The following is an 11,288-nucleotide window of genomic DNA, read 5'->3' on the forward strand; positions in this document are numbered from 1 at the left end:
AGAAACAATGACCTTCTAGAAAGATGGGACGATCTACCGAAAGCTCAGGCATCAGACCAGCCGGCTACCATCTGGGAGACAACTTCTTGCAGAGTTGGGGGGCTCTCCCTTAGGATGAAGAGTTTATTTTGAGTTAATGGAGAATCAGTGGCCTTCTTCCTCCCTGTTCTAGAACACACCGATTCAAGAGCCTTGGGGAGTGGAATAACCGCTCACAATCAAATCGAATAACCCACTAGCAAAACTTTGCGTTCTGTTCCTGGGTTCTGGTGGTTTAATAATTTTGGTGTCCCATGGAGATTTGATTCCACTTTGAGATATTACAATAATACTATAAAATTCAGAGCTGAAAACATCTGCTTGGACATTCAGGGATTTTCATGCCATCAGCAAATTGTGAAAAGAGGAAGCTGGACTCTCACTGAGTTGACTACTTCTGACTACGAAAAAGAAGGAATGGAAGGAACATGACATAACCCAAGGGCAGCTCTTCTACGGTTGTTTTGAGCGGGAAGGATGAATAGAAGACTTTACAACTTTATACCAGCAGGGCTCACAAGGGCTGAGATTTCTAGAGAGTGAAGGTTTGGGTTTAGGTTGCCCTACTGTGTGCCAGCTGAGCTGGGGCACATGGGCTGGTGGGGGAGACCCGTACCTTCTACCCGGGTCTCCACCTCGAGATGAAGAGCACATGGAGGGGGTCATGATTACGATTCAGTCTGCAATTTGAGAAACTCAAGAGGGGATTGCAACAGGAAGAAGAGACCACAGCCAGAGAACTTGGACTGAAACGGGAGTCATAAAACTTACTCTTTTCTCTGTTTGGGGAAAGAGTGATTATGTTTTTGGCTGCGTGAGATGAGCTTCCTATCTTGTGTTGGGAGTATTTTGGACGTGTGAGTGTGGGAGGCAGTGTATATGAGGATGTAAGGCAGTCAAAAAATAGACCACGATACACCTGAGTGTTCAGAATCTCAAGGTTCTCTTTATTACGGAGGAGTCCCCAAGTCGCTGTGGTAGCAGGACCCTGTTTTCCACTAGGAAACCAAGGAGGTAGCTGTTTCCTGCTGCCTGTCTCCAGAGGTATGTGTGTCCACAGGCCTAGACGTGGCCAATCATATTTGGGATCCCACCCAGGGCTTCGATACCCAAGGGAGTGATGTGCAGACCAAGTGGGTCGGAGGGTAGTTACGATCGCAGAGACGGCAGAGTTGAGTGTCTTGAGGTGGGGGCAGCTAGTGTCCAAGTGGATGTGGTGATGACGAAAGCGGCCGCGTAGGTCGTAGGTCGAGAGTCAGAGATGCTTTACCCAGGCTGTTTCATTGCACTGCACTAAGCTCTGATTTTGGCTGTCCAGCTTTACTCAACTGCTGTCCCATTTTCTGAGTCAGGTCCTCCAGACTTCTTGTTGGTTGGGGAGCTCTCTGATATTTCTCCAATGAACTCCTTTCCTGGTTGCAACGACTAGCGTCAATCCTTGGTATTTGGGCAGTGGCATCATGGTTCAAGGGGCCATTCCACTTGGATAACCTCACTGAAGCTCTTTCTCATGAAACTGGCCGACACTGCGGTCACTCTGGGGTTAGTCACTGTCTTAGTACAAGACTCTTATTTTCACCAAAGTTTTGTTACTCTTCTGGCTGTCCACGTGGTGGCCGTCCATATTTCCTCTTTCAGTGTAAAGAGGCTCTCCTTCCCATAGCATGGCATATTTTTTTTCTCAGGACTAGATTAGGAGACAATGGGAGGAGAGCATTACCATGAAGTAAACAAAGTTGTCCTTGAAGTTAATCCCAGCTCTTGTGTGAGGATCAATTTGATGAATGCTGACTACCTTAATTCAAGGTGAGTTCATTTCCCATAGGGTAAAACGTATGCTAATTTGCCATTCACTTGTTTTCATTGATGATTTTTATTTTTTCCTCTGAACCACGATGGGAACTCTGAAGCCAGATATTTTATAGTTAACCACTTATTTATTATTTCTGGTGTTCTTTATTACTTCTTGTATATTCTGTTTTCTGTCTAGTGTCATTTATCTTCAACCTGAAGAAAATCTTTTGGATTTTCTTGTAATAAATTCTATCAAGTTCTGCTTCTTTGGAGATGCCATTATTTTACTCTCCTTTCTGAAGGATATTTTCATTGGTTAAATGAGTCTGTTGAGAGTGGGGTTTTTCCTTTTGTTATTTTAAAGGCAACATTCCGTATCTTCTGGCTGCCACTGTTTCTGATGAGAACTTAGCTGCCACTGCATCATTGTTTTTCTGTACATGAGTTGGTCCTCTGCCTGCTTTCAAGGCTTTTCTATTTATCCTTTTCTTTTTTTTCTTTATCTTTATTTTTCAGTAGATTGACCATCATGATTTTTGTTTTATTTGTTTGTTTTCGGTATTGGGATTTGCTGAGCTTCTTGATCTGTAAACTGATATTTTTGAACAAATAGGGGAAGTTTTCAGTTATTACTACTTCTTCTGGGACTCCAAGTACTTATATATGAGACAGTTTTCACTGGGCCATAAATACTTGGGGCTCTGTTAATTTTTCTTCACTTGTTCCTTCTCTGTTCTTCTGCCATTTCTGGTCTGCTATTTTTCTGCTGTCTTCATCATCCATTGAATTTTTAATTTCATTATTATTCTAGTTTTATAATTTTTATTTGATTTTTTATTTTATAATTACATCTGCTTTTGATATTCCCTGTATCTTCACTCATTAAGGTCATATTTTCCTTTAACACTTCATACATATGTCCTTTATTTCCTTTATAGTAGTTACAATAATTTTAAAATCTCTCTCTGCTATATCCAATATCTGGGTCATCTCAGGATACTATCTATTGCTTGCAGATTTTTTTGATTCTCACAGTTCTCTCTCTCTTTTTTGCATGTCTTGATATTTCTGATTATGGGCTCAACTTAGTGAATGCTACATTGTAGAATTTCTGAAGGGTGTTAAGTTTTGTTTTATAGACAGTTCAATAGTTAGCTACTTATTTTTCCCATGACTTAATTTTTTTTTGGTTTTTTATGATTTTTATTTTTTCCATTATAGTTGATTTACAGTGTTTTGTCGATTTCTACTGTACAGCAAAGTGACCCAGTATGTGTGTATATATATACATATATATATATATATATAGATATATTTTCTCACATTATCCTCCATCATGTTCCTTCACAAGTGATTGGGTATAGTTCCCTGTGCTATACAGCAGGATATCATTGATTATACACTCATAATGCAATAGTTTACATCTATTAACCCCATACTCCCAGACCATTCCACTCCCTCCCCCACCCCCTTGGCAACCACAAGTCTGTTCTCCAAGCCCATGAGTTTCTTTTCTGTGGAAAGGTTCATTGGTGCTATATATTAGATTCCATATATAAGTGATATCATATGGAATTTGCCTTTCTCTTTCTGACTTACTTCACTTAGTATAAGAGTTTCTGGTTCCACCCATGTTGCTGCAAATAGCATTATTTTGTTCTTTTTTATGGATGAGTAGTATTCCATTGTATATATGTACCACATCTTCTTTTTTTATTATTCAATGAATTTATTACATTTATAGTTGTACAATGAACATCACAATCCAATTTTATAGAATTTCCATCCCACAACCCCAGCACATCCCCCCAAACCCTGAACTGTCTCCTTTGGAGACCATAGGTTTTTCAAAGTCTGTGAGTCAGTATCTGTTCTGCAAAGAAGTTCATTCTGTCCTTTTTTCAGATTCCACATGTCAGTGAAGCATTTGATGTTGGTGTCTCATTGTCTGACTGACTTCACTTAGCATGATAATTTCTAGGTCCATCCATGTTGCTAAAAATGCCAGTATTTTGTTCCTTTTAATGGCTGAGTAATATTCCATTGTGTATATGTACCACATCTTCTTCATCTACTCCTCTGTCGATGGGCATTTAGGTTGTTTCCATGTCTTGGCTATTGAAAATAGTGCTGCAATGAACACTGGAGTACATGTGTCTTTTTGAGTCATGATTTTCTCTGGATAGATGCCCAGGAGTAGGATTGCTGGATCAAGTGGTAGTTCTATGTTTAGTTTTCTGAGGAATCTCCATGCTGTTTTCCGCCGTGGTTGCGCCAATTTACAATCCCACCAAGAGTGTAATAGGGTTCCTTTTTCTCCACATCCTCTCCAGCACTTATTGTTTGTAGACTTTTTGATGATGGCCATTCTGCTTGTACACATCTTCTTAATCTATTCATCTGTGGATGGACATTTAGGTTGTTTCCATGTCTTGGCTATTGTGAATAGTGCTGCAATGAACATACCAGTGCATGTATCTTTTTCAAGGAAAGTTTTGTCTAGATATATGCCCAGGAGTAAGATTGATAGATCATATGGTAGTTCTATTTTTAGTTTTCTGAGGAACCACCATACTATTTTCCATAGTGGTTGTACCAAGTTACATTCCCACCAACAGTGTAGGAGGATTCCCTTTTCTCCACACTCTCTCCAGCATTTGTTTGTTGACTTGTTAATGATGGCCATTCTTACTGGTGTGAGGTGGTACCTCATAGTAGTTTTTGTATTTCTCTAATAATCAGTGATGCTGAGCATTTTTTCATGTGCTTATTGGCCATCTATATATCCTTTTTGGAGAAATGTCTATTCTGTTTTTTTGCCCACTTCTTCATGGGTTGTAGGGTTTTTTTTTTTTTTTTTTTTTTTTTTTTTTTTTTTGCTGTAGAGTTGTATAAGTTGAAGAGGTAAAATTGTCACTGTATGCAGATGACATGATACTATGTATAGAAAACCCTAAGGACTCCGTACAAAACCACTTGAACTGATCAATGAATTCAGCAAAGTCACAGGATACAAGATTAACATTCAGAAATAGGTTGCATTTCTGTGTAATAACAATGAAATATTAAAATAGGGATATAAAAATAGTTTTTAAAAATAATACCCCCAAAATTAAATACCTAGGAGTAAACCTGACTAAAGAGGTGAAAGAGTTATATGCTAACTATAAAACATTAATCAAGGAAATTAAAGAGGATTCAAAGAAATGGAAAGATATTCCATGCTCCTGGATCGGAAGAATTAATATCATAAAAATGGCCATACTACCCAAGGCAATCAGTGCAATCTCTATCAAATTACCCATGACATTTTTCACAGAACTAGAGCAATCCAAAAATTTATATGGAACCATAAAAGATCCAGAATTTCCAAAGCAATCCAAGCAGGAGGTGTAACTCTCCCAGACTTCAGACAATATCACAAAGCTACAGTAATCAAGACAGTGTGGTACTGGTACCAAAACAGACATACAGACCAATGAAACAGAACAGAGAACCCAGAAATAAACCCAGACACCTAGGGTCAATTAATCTTCAACAAAGGAGGCAAGACTATATAATGGGAAAAAGACAGTCTTTTAGTTAAGTGGTGCTGGGAAAACTGGACAGCCACATGTAAATCAATGAAACTGGAACACACCTTCACACTGTGCACAAAAAATAAACTCAAAATGGCTTAAAGACTTAAATGTAAGACAGGACACCACAAAACTCCTAGAAAAGAACATAGGCAAAACTTCTCTGACATCAACCATACAAATGTTTTCTTAAGTCTGTCTCCCAAGGCAACAAAAATAAAGCAAAAATAAACCAATGGGACCTAATCAAACTGACAAGCTTTTGCACAGCAAAGGCAACAATGAAAAAAAGAAAAGACAACCTAAAATGGGAAAAAATAGTTTCAAATGATGCAACTGACAGTGGCTAGCTCTTTGCATTGAACTTGTAAAGTCTTGGTTTTCTGCTTTATGATGGAAGATCTATGGAGAACCCAAGGTGATTCCCAACCCCCTCTATCTTGGGGCTGGCGGAAGGAGTCTCAAAACTTTTGAGGCTTCTGTCAGGGCTTAGCTTAAGGCATCTTTAGGGCAGATTCAGAATAGGAATGACTCTGGAGTGTGCTTTTTACTCCTAAGACTTGTCCTTTCTGACATCTCGGCTGCCTGCCTGGAATGTTAACAAGGCTGTAACAGAGCTCCTCACTCTGCCTATAGCAGAGCTTCAGCATCCACAATTACTTCCTAGTCCTCTCCTGTCTCTGTTTTACTCTCAAACTCAAAGTTGCCCCTCTCTTGACAGCCTCAAGTCGTCTTGCCCTGTGTGTGGTTAGCCCAACAGCCCTCAACCAAAGCACAGGTTTTTCTCACGTGGGCTTTTGAATAGTTCCTTCCTCTCTGATAACCTATCCTTTAGACTCTAGCTGTCCCAGTATCCTGAACGCAGATATATGCTTCATCAGTTGAGTGGGACTGCTGTGCTTTGCATGGATTTCAGCTCAAATCCAGGATTGTGATTAAATCCTTAGCATAATCGGGCAACTAACCATATGACCTTTTTTATCTCAGAGATCATAGCATTTCATTGCTTGTTTTCCTATGCCTGGTTAACAGTTGCTTATATATTTTTCTGGTTTTCATGTTAATGGTGTGAGGTCTAATCTGCTACCCGTTACTTCGTCATGGCCAGAAACAAACAAAAACCCCTTTTAAGCAGATTTCCCTCTTTCTCCTTCATGGTTTTAACACTGTTGGTCTGTGGGCCGCATTACCTGGCATACTAGTTCTGCGCCTGGACAAACTAGCCTCTTTTTCCTATAGGAAATTTTATTTTGTGAGACTGACAGCTCTTCCTTGTTCCTGGACCTTCACTGGAATTATTCTCATCCATCCCAAGTCATCTGCAAGATGCAAATCATGGTGTTCAACCTATTGGTTTCTTATCGCTTTTCTGCCAAAAACCTCCTTGCTTCTAATGCAAGCTGGCCCACTCCTCTACCTCTCCTGTCTCAACGACTCTGTACAGCAAACAAGCGATTCAAACCTAGCGAAAAGGCCTATCAAATCCTAATTCCAGGACAATGGGTGTTCCTTGCCCAATTTTAACCTGGCCAGGAGGGATGCTCCAAAGACCATTCTCTAACTTAAGTAAAGCGAAGGGAAACAAGATAAGTACTTTCTTTCCACTGTTGTGGTAAATAACCCATGGTTCGAAGGTGTTAAAGAATATACACCAAGTCGCACAACTAACCAGGAGTAGAACTAGCTGTAATCTTGATTGTTTTCCTTCCAAAGGATGCTTTTCCAGGGCATATACGTAGCAATAATTAACCTCTCCAGTTGACTAGTCATTCAGCAGAGCTCAATAGGATTGCGAAGGAGTTAAACTTTGGTTGTGGTGGAAATGGTGGTTTGTGTTTATGGATGTTGTGTGTAGTGTGGTGACAGTGAGGTGTAGGAGAGCGAGGTCCAGGGGTGGAGGTGAGGTGTGGCTCCGGGCCGGCCGGAAATAGAAAGAGAGCTCTAAGTACCAGGGGGTGGTAGCAGGTGCTCCTGGGTTGGCCATGGCTAGGTCTTCCGAGCAGTAGATCGTGACTGCCCCCTAATTTAAGGTGATGGAGTTGTCCTCACGAAGCCTCTTGTGCCTCTTTAGCTGTTTTCACACTTAGAGCATCTCTGATGATACCTGACTCCTTTGCCTCTGCAGAAGGATATTTATTTCCAGACTTGAGCCCTGGGCTGTGCTGGCAGAATATTGAAACTCAGACTGAAAATCAGACGTGCCTGGGTTTTGGAGACTCTGGAGGGTCTCCTTCTTCTCCCCTTTCACTGGGTCCTGTTGGCAGGTTGATGGCGGGAAGGTGTGGGGGTGGGGGAAGCAGGGAAGGAGAGGCAGCTTCTTGGCTGATCTTCCTTCTCTCCCCAAAGACACTCAGTATCCACTCCTCAGTGATGTCGTCTTTCCTGAGAAACAGAATGCACCCCGGCAGTCCTGAGCAGCGCAGAGAAGTTGCCAGCTCACCTGCCCCCAACGCCCACATTTCCCCCTAGGGTAGTGTAGCTGTGTTGCAGCCGCATTCAGAGAAACCTTTGGGGAGCTCCTCGGCAGGGCGGCTTTGATGATTTCTTCAGACACATGGAGCAGACTGACAAATTGACTTTCAAGTGAAAGGTCAGTGTGGAGATTCGAAGGCGTAGAGCATCTGGATTCACAATTAAAACGCCCGCGGAGCACAGTTTGCAGCTCCGGCGTCTCATTGTGTAGGAGTTGCTGTCAGAGGAACTCATTTGGCAGCTGTGTCTGACTCTGGATTGGGATTGGAGAAAATAAAAATTCCTTGTGGTTGTCTGTGCGTGTGTGGGTGCGCGCATGGCGCACCCGGGATTGCGTGTGGGTGTTTCAAGAGCAATCCTGTTCTTTGGCACAAAGCAAGCACAGCTTTTTGCTAATTGCATTCTGCCCTAGAGTTGACCTTGAGAATGGTCTGTCCAGGGGGAGCGGATCCTCAGACGGGCTGGCTGGCTGATCCCTGTGTCTGCCTTAGATAGCTGTGAATTAAAGAATCTAAGGAGAGAGATGGCAAACCCAGTTGAATCACGGACTTACTCTCTGATCTTGGACCAGTCGTCTTTTGCAGTGTACAAAGCACGGCTTCCAGACACCTGCAGAAAATGTATTCCCTGGTGCCAGACTCCATCAGTGCCTCTTCTCTATGTTACTTGGTCATAGAAGCATTTGTTCTGTTTCCAGTTTACAAAGTGTTACCATACCCAAAGATACGGTGCAAGGACCCAAGATATTCCCAAGCAGGGGTGGTGGGTCAGGACGTCGGAATGTGCTGGGTAGTTTGGGGGCGCTGCGTAGCTAGAATCAGAATGCTTTACCTGCCCAGCGCTTGCTTCTGAGTTTTTCTGACATCATTGAGCAGGTGGATGACAAACCGCTGTCCTGACACCATCCATTCTGGCGGTTTACCTTCCTCCCCCTTGGAGCAGTCAGCCCCGCAAGAGGGTTTAAAAACCCTCTGTTGAGTGATGGGATGCAAACCTCTTTCCACTGCAGAGATTCTGCTTCTACCTCACACAGGCCCAGCACTGGTTCCACTTTGGGGGGCCCTTAAGAAGATATTTATAGCTTGCTTTTCCCTTTCCTCCCCCTCCTCCCAGGGAGCAGTCAGATAATGAAATTAAGCCTGCAGTTGAAAGTGTCGGAGACGGTTGTTAGAAAGAGGCCGAAGTTGAGCGCGGTCTTGGAGGGCCTTGTTTTGGGAGGACCAGCATTTTCTGGTAAGTACCAGTAGCAGCTGGGGGTCTGAGCCCTTGGCTGCACCGGTTGGGAGGCAAGGCACCCTTGGCATCATGACGCAGACTCGGGAGCTCCCCTACCAGAGACGAAATGCTGCTTCTGTGATTTACTCGCTGTGGATTATGGGCATGGGACTTGACTTCTCTGTGTCTCAATTTCCTTTTATACAAAATGAAGATAATAACAAGACCCATCTCACAGAGTCGTTGCAAAGCTAAGATCAGTTATCCCATGTGAAATGCTTAGAACAGTCCTAACGTACAGAACTAAGAACTAAGAACTGCGCGGCTCTTGGTGTAAACATCATTCATTTTCTTTGGGCCGATTTAGTGCCCTTTTGTTACCTGCCTCCTCCAGCTGCTGCTGTCAGGTAGACATAGTCTTATTTCAACTTTATAATTACCTGTATGAGGAAAGCAGAGCAAGTGCCATTATCATGGTCCTTTGGCAGGTGAGAAACTGGTTGCTTTTTTTCTTTGACTGGTATTCAAGGTCCCGGTTCTTACTGAGATTTTCGCTTACATTTCTCCTGTTCACTTTTAGCCTCTTCTAGGAGGCAAAAGAATGATTTCTTTTTATATACCACAAATATTTATGGTACATCAAAACCTTTTCGGGTGCTATGAACATAAGGGCAAATAAAACCCCTGGAGTCCTTGCTCCCATGGGGCTTATAGCCTCCTTTACCTCCTCCCTCTTGTTGGAATCTAAGCTGTATCCGATCTACCTTTGTGTCCACCAAAGTATTTAGCACTAAGTGTTGCTTGTAGTAAGTGTTTAAATGCTTGTTGGTATAATAGGTTTAACACGTAGCTGACTCCTTACCAATGTCAGACTGTGTTGGTTGTTTTACAGTCATTATCTTGCGAATCCTAGAATAACAATCCCTTTTTATACTGGGAGAACCACTATTAGAGACTTGCCTAAGTTCATTCACATAGTAAGTCAGCACAAGGACTTGTCCTAGGCTGGCTTAGCTCCAAATTTCATGCTTTTTGAGTTTGGGAAGGAAATTGAGGGGAGTGGGCTTTGTTAAATTATCTTGATAGATGTGCAAGATGAATCTCAGAGCGGTTAAGCCACCGAAAATTGCCTATGTCCTCACTACTCTCTGGCCTTCTTCATTTGACCCTTCTTGTACTTTTCCAAAGGATGAAATTTCCTACTTGGACTAAGGCATGGCCTGCAAGATCTCTCTGTTTCTCGGGCATCCATGTCTGATGGTAAATTGATGTGTTCTGCATATCCTGTTGGCAAGGAAGCAGAGATCCACGTGCTGAGCTGTCCCCACAACCCTGGGAAATGGAAAGAGCATTTATTCCACTTGCCACCCTGCTGGAAGTGTAGGGATCTATTTTTAGACCTATGCTGATCAAGGAAATAATTAAGCAGTAACTTGCTTAGTGTCTATTACAGGCCTATGCTCTGTGAAGACAATACGGATTTTAAAATCTTTATTTGTTTGATTTATTTTGGGTCTAATTCATAGGCAATCAACTATGCATGACTTTTTTTTTTTTTTTTTTGTCTTTTTGCCATTTTCTTGGGCCGCTCTCATGGCATATGGAGGTTCCCATGCTAGGGGTCGAATTGGAGCTGTAGCCTTCGGCCTACGCCAGAGCCACAGCAACACTGGATCTGAGCCGTGTCTGCAACCTACACCACAGCTCACGGCAACGCCGGATCCTTAACCCACTGAGCAAGGGCAGGGACCGAACCCGAAACCTCATGGTTCCTAGTCGGCTTCGTTAACCACTGCGCCACGACGGGAACTCCTGCATGACTTTTTTTTAATGTCTTCAGTTTACTGCAGAGATGAGTATTCTTTATTCCTAGAGCTACGGTTTATGATGGTCTTTGAAAACGAATCAAATGTCCAGATATATTTAAGGATTATTTGAAAGATTGAAAACAGTACATATGATCTCCATATCTGTATCACAACAAGCAGCTATGGCCGTGTGCGTGGATAGTCTTTGTCGCAGAAGCAGTAACTATTGGGCAAATTACTAACATCAGTTTTCATACGTGGCTTGTGGAATTCACCTCCTTCCTGTAGTCACTCATTTCCACAGATTAAAATAATAACTTTAAAATTCTTGCAGTAGAGAAACAAGAGGTAACCATAACAGACAAAAAGCTAATCCATAACA

General features: G+C 42.3%; 1 long non-coding RNA gene across 1 annotated transcript in view; it reads left to right on the top strand.

Annotated features, from left to right (window-relative positions):
- LOC110255631 overlaps positions 1-10,666 on the top strand; it is a 114,109-nt gene extending 103,443 nt beyond the window's left edge. The window contains exon 3 of the long non-coding RNA XR_002336201.1: positions 8,997-10,666. This is a non-coding gene — a long non-coding RNA (uncharacterized LOC110255631). The remainder of the gene's footprint in view (positions 1-8,996) is intronic.

The sequence above is a fragment of the Sus scrofa genome, chromosome 10 (assembly GCF_000003025.6).
Source record: "Sus scrofa isolate TJ Tabasco breed Duroc chromosome 10, Sscrofa11.1, whole genome shotgun sequence".
In the NCBI taxonomy this organism is placed as follows: Eukaryota; Metazoa; Chordata; class Mammalia; order Artiodactyla; family Suidae; genus Sus; species Sus scrofa.